Raw genomic sequence first — 6,364 nt, 5'->3', positions numbered from 1 at the left:
AGGCTAGAAAACGTAGGTGCTAGCTGATTGTTGCAACGTTGAATATGATCAAACTGGTTAATAGACGCTGCAATTTACGGCTGCCTAGCTCAATTTCTTTCCGGATCAGGCTTAATGCTTATCAGCAACCCTTCGTAAAACACGTTTTGTCGGTCTCTTCTGCACTAGACTGATGGAACATTTTCCAACAGTGCAAACCACCACCATGGGCCAAACGATACTCTCCAGCGTCACCGACGCTGGCGCCACCGACACGGAACACTCGACGTTCAAGACGGCTGGCAGCGACACCCGGGAATCGGCGATGTCGTACAGAGGGAGACAGCCAACGACCGCTGACGACTCGCACGCGTCCCCACCCTTCACGCCGGCGCGAAACACGCGGCATGTCCCCTACCTCGGGTACCAGCTGTGGTACGACATGTTGGCCAGGCGCGACGAAGAAAAGACGGAGGTAGGTGCCTTGGTGCCATAGTCGCCGAAAGCCGTCGGCTCGCCGGTGAGCGCGCCTGTATAGGGGCATTGAAAAACTGTGACGGAGTTCGGCACAACTGGATCTCGAAGAAAATCTAATAAGAAGTACAGATTTGATCGATCCAATAACGCTAGTCTTACGGTAAGCACCACTGTTGTAGGTCATGTCACCATCATCATTATCATAATCATCATCATCATTCTATATTTATGTCCACTGCAGGATCTTCCCTGCGATCTCCAATTACCCCTGTCTTGCGCTAGCGTATTCCAACTTGCGCCTTCAAATTTCCTAACTTCATCACTCCACCTAGTTTTCTGCCGTCCTCGACTGCGCTTCCCTTCTCTTGGTATCCATTCTGTAACTCTAATGGTCCATCGGTTATCCATCCTACGCGTTACGTGGCGTGCCAAGCTCCATTCTTTTCTCTTAATGTCAATTAGATGATCGACTATCCCCGTTTGCTCTCTGATCCACAACGCTCTCTTCTTGTCTTTACGTTAGGGCTAACGTTTTTCGTTCCATCGCTGTAAGTCATATATATATATATATATATATATATATATATATATATATATATATGAGAAAAGAAAGAAAGAAAATAAACGAGAACAGAACTTGCGGGGCGGAGCCACCTTGACATTTCCACTGGCGGCCGGGGATCTTCCACGGCGTCTACTTGGGGGTTAGTGAAATATTATTCTAGAGAAATGAATCATAATTCATTTCGTAACTAAGCTATGACGTATTTATCTGGATTTCGTCACTAAGCTATGACTCAATCTGGCGACACTTGTAGACGTTCCTTGCGCGAAAGCCGTCCGAATCGGCGAAACAGTAAAAAACCGCGAATGATGGCTGGCTGAGAGAGTTGGTATTCCATTCTTGAAGCGAACAGCGCGAAAAAGCATAATACGAGAGAAACGAAGACCACAACTGTGTCCGTCTTTCTTTTTCTTCGTATTAAGTCTTTTTTACGATGTTCGCTTCAAGAACAAAAAAAAAAAAAAAAAACTGCGAAACTTGTGACGTCAGACCAACGTCATGGGCGCGGCGGTTTACCCTCGAAGTTCAGGAAAGAGATGAGGGAATGGGTTTTTCGTCTTCATTTTCACCGTCAATGTCTGAAGTAATGCCGATCAAGGGCGACTGGTGCAGCTTCGGGGGTACCCGGTTCTTACTTGATTTAATATCTATTATCGTAAACCCCTTCCCCCGTGTAGGGTAGCAAACCGGACGTGCGTCTGGTTGTTGTTGTTGTTGTTGTCTCAAAACTGGTTAACCTCCCTGGCTTTCCTTTCTTCTTTTTCCTCCTCTTCCAGTATCGTGACGAGGACAATCACAAAAAAGTTAACATTGTCGCGTCTACAAGCTGCGATCATTTTGTTTGCAATATACTGAGAAATCTTCCGAATTGGCGCTATTTCAAGGCAGCTTTATATTAGCGCCGCTGCCGTAAGTGCAAAGCACTAAAAAAAAAAAAAAAAAGACAGCGGCGAAATACTCGAATGTGAAGGGGAGGACGAGAGGACAGGAGAGCAGCGTGTTTCAGTGGCGCTTCTCGAGTTGCGAAGTGAAGTAGAAGAATACTCGCAAGCCGGCGGCTCTGCATAATTAGGCTATTTATCGCTGTCGCAAATTGTAGCTTTTGGTGAATATACTCAAACTGTCTTGTTTTGTTTGTCAAAACAAACACAAATATTGCCGTGTCAGCAACAAAGTCCTATCAGTTTGCGTGTGCGCAACAACGCGTTTCCGAATCAATGCCATGCAGCAACCACGGAAACTTCTTTTTATTGTCTTCGGTACTGATCTTTTTTTTTTTCGCAGCGCTATCAGGAATCAGAGGCTCAGCTTACACACGACCCGGGACCCCAGGACTCCAGCGACGCAACTCGTGCCAATAAGTCCTTCGTTCGATGTAAGTGCTGCGATGTTCCGGTGCTGCGCGTAATGCGTGCGCCAATGTTCTCATTTCAAAGGGTATCGCAACGTAGAGAAACAGTCACAGTGAACAAAAAAGAAAAAAAAGAAAGAAACAATTCACCGACGATTACGATACTCCCCAATGCGAAATTTGAGCGCAGCTATATGTACGTGTTTTCATCTGGCTATATATTGGCTGGCGCCGACAATCTGTCTCGTGCGGCAGGTTGCAAACGGAGAGAAGTGTGGCGCGACTGCCTTGCTAACACCTCGCTGAGATCGCGATAGGCAGCGCGGGGGTGACGCGTGGGCGCGATTCACAGCAGCCGCCGCAGACAGACTTCCGCTCATGCAGCGCTTTTTTTCCCATATATGGTATCGGCGGACGCGTTCGTGGTCTTTCAACGCCCGCTGCGCTCCGCGTTCACTCTTTCATCCTTCGCTGTGCTCGGTTACGCCGAGGGACGCCGACGCTCAAGGCAGGAGCAGCCGCCGAAGAGCGGCGCTCTAAATGAAAAAAGGAGGCATAAAAAGATGGCGGCACCCGCACAAGGGCAGTATATAAGGATACGGAAACCCGAGAGATTCCCAATCCGCCACGGATTGCGCATCCCTCGGATTGAGAATCCCTCGGAGTCCCATATGGATTGTGAATACTTTGCTTCTTAGTCTCAGCGCGCATCACAGCACATTTTTTGTCACATCACGTCACCTCTCGTGCCGTCACATCATATCACATCACATCGCAGTCACCTTTTTTTTTCTCGGGCATCCCATGCCAACCATTGTAGTTACCTATTTGAAATCACGATTATTCGACTGTAATACGGCTCTCTGCGCCTTCAACTCGAGTCTCATTAGGAACGTTTTGTGACTGTTGAGAAGTCGCAGTAAGGTAATAATTCACTTAAGTATATAAGATAAAGAAAAAAATACTCAGTTTTTTTAATTCTTTCAAAAATTAGTACCTCGTACAGCACCGACAAACCTATTATTGCTGTATTTCAGTCTATCCAGCTTGTCTTATTGCGAGAAAAGCAAAATAGTGCTGTGTGAAATGCGTTATACAAAAGTAACACATTTCACACAGCACTAATAGAGACAGCACTTGATTAGAAAGTACAGTTATTATTAACTTAGTTTCCAGTGTTGCAGCTCGTAAGTAAGAAAAAAATTGCCCCCACCTCCCCGAAGGGAATCGTGAGGAAATGCGAATGCATTTCTTGCGCCGAGAGTACACGGCGTAGTAATTTTAATGGCGTAAATTAATGACGAGACGAGGATTTGTACCGTAACCATTTATTTACACATTCATCAGCACCTGTTGACGTTTCTCCGCCGCGTCTCGAACACGAACTTCAGCGTTCTCGGCTCGCCGTTGACGTCTCACAGCGGCGTATCGAGCACACATTTCCGGATCTTCGGCTCGGCGTAGGCGTTTCGCAGCGGCTTCCCGAGCACGGAGTTCGGTATCGGCAGCTCGCTTCGCTCGCTTGCGTTCGGTATCACGCGCTCTTCGCTTCGCAGCCTTGTCTTCCGCTTCTTCTCCTCCGGTTGATGATGACGTTGAAGCTACTGCAGTGGCGTCACCTCCAGCGAGAGGTGTAATGCTCGGGTTGGATTGTATTACACTTCTTGCTAGGGGTACCGTTGCCGTCAGACATTCGCCTTCACCGACTTCTGCCATCGCCTTGAGAGGCGCCCAGCCAGCGAACGGTCGAGAGTGAGGCGCGCGCTTCACTTCATTTATATAAACGTGCGAGCGAGCGAACGGGAGAGCGGGGCGCAGGGAGGAGAGAGAGCGAACGGCGAGAGAAGGAGCGGCGAAGCACTGCACCTACCCTCTCCTACACTCTCTCCACACACGCGGGAGCTCCGCCGAGTTCCCGCGATGCGAGCGCCCTCACACGCCAGAGCGCGCTCCTCCTCTCCACTCACTCTCCGCTACTCCGCCCGCACCACTTGCTCCGGTTTCTAGGGGCGAGGATAAGCGCGCGCCCGCAGCTGTTGCTATGGGAGAGGGAGTGAGAGCGGAGAGATAACACCTGCCGGCGCGCGGACACCGACAGACGCCTGACATGTCCCGACTAAGAAATGCATTCGCATTTAAAAGAAAGGCTTACTAGTAGGCCAGTGATTTTAGCGTGCCGGAACCACAGTGGTCCGTAATATTGACATCCAAGTGTTTAACGCGTGACTTCGCACAACAGCAAGGATACTGTGCTGTCAGTGCGACAGCACGCAAGTTAGAAAGTATATTTATTAACACCTCAATTTTTGCACTATGCCGGCGCGCGCTTGTGAGAAAAAATGGTGTTTATCGTGTTGCAGCATGGAAACGGCAGGAAATGCGCTTGCTAACAACCCAGCAGCGCTCAGGAAGTACACACTTACAAACATTTCAAGTGTTTGCAGTGCGGCAACGCTGCGCCCATGCACCTAAATTTGCTTGTAGCGTTGGTTAGGCGTCACATCAGTGCACCGCTTCCAGCCTGTATTTAATACTTCTTTCCATTCATTGCTTCTGTTTGGCAGTTGGCACCACTGTGGTGCGGGAGTTGTCGGCGTTCACCTCGTCCCTCGTCTCCATGAAGAAGCCCGTCGCCTTTATGATGATCGTGGCGACAACGGTCACGATCGTCGTCGTCGGAATATTCTTCTTCTCCGGAAAACTGGCGTACGGCACGACGAAAGTGAGATACTGCACCAGCCCCTCCTGCAGACGTGCCGAGAACGACATGCGCAGGCTGATCGACTTGTCGGTGGAGCCGTGCCGAAACTTCTACGACCACGTCTGCCATCTCTGGGACGAAAGGACGGCAAAAGCAGCCGGGGGCTCCTCCGTAGGTTTCCTTCGCAACAGCGCCGCAGAGTTTTTGGGCCACCTGAACGCCACCCTGAGCAGCGCGAACGTCGTCAAGTCAACCTCCGCCGCTTTCCGCAGACTGGCCATGTTCTACAGGTCCTGCGAGCGTTTCTTGAGCGCTCCTACTTTGTCCTTGAGCGACGCAGTGCAGCCCTTTCGGGAGTACGGCGACGAGGTACTCGGTCTGTCCACATTTCCGGACGTCCTGCGGCACGTTGTAGAACTGTCGCTGGTGCGCGGGATTCACACCGTGCTCGAGATACGCCTGTCCGCGTACCCCGACGCGGTACTACTGCGCCTGTTGCGCGGCCAGACGCTGTCGCAGAAGGTGGGCGTCAAGGACACGTTGCCTCTGCAGGATTATCTGAAAGAACTGTTGGGCGAAGTCTCTAGCATGCACGCTGGCCGCGTGTTCAACTTGACGGGCATCTTAGAAAATGAGCGACGCTTGCAAGACTACATGGCACGCGAAGGTCAAGAGAAGCGCCGAAGCGTAGCCGTCCTGAAGCAGCTGACTGAAGGTGTGCGTCATACCGAGTGGCTCGACATGCTAAACGCGCGCCTTCCGAACCGGTACAGACTCAACAGCCGTTCTGTAATATCAATCGACAGCGTGGACTTGATTCGGCGGCTGCTTAGCTTCCTAAGAAGCCTGATCGACTACGGGGTCGTTTATCTGTACATCCAGATATTGCTCGACGCATTCCGCTTTGACTATTTGCGCCGGGTCAGCTCCAACCACTCTGAACGCGTCGTGTCGTCTTGCCTGCGGGCGACCCGGCTCGTGATACGCGACGCCAGTAACGTCATTGCGGCTCAACTCTTTCCAAAGCGGCGCGGGGTCGATTACGCCCTGCGCATCATCTCGGCGGTGCTCAAATCTTGCTCGCACGACGGCTCGTTCGCGTGGATGAGTCACCCGATGAACAACGAGGCTCGCAGGACGCTCGGCGATATCAGGATGCACAATTTCTCGTCCTCGCCGTGGAGCGAGCCGTTCGGGGAGGCTGATCTGAAAGCACCGTCCGGAGTCAGCGAATTTCCTAGCCTGTTCATTTACTTGAAGAAAAGGCAGCAGTGGGGCTTGCTGGAAGACC

This window comes from Dermacentor silvarum, chromosome 2 (genome assembly GCF_013339745.2).
Source record: "Dermacentor silvarum isolate Dsil-2018 chromosome 2, BIME_Dsil_1.4, whole genome shotgun sequence".
NCBI lineage: Eukaryota > Metazoa > Arthropoda > Arachnida > Ixodida > Ixodidae > Dermacentor > Dermacentor silvarum.
The sequence above is the reverse complement of the archived record's forward strand: the minus strand, read 5'-3'. Positions refer to the sequence as shown.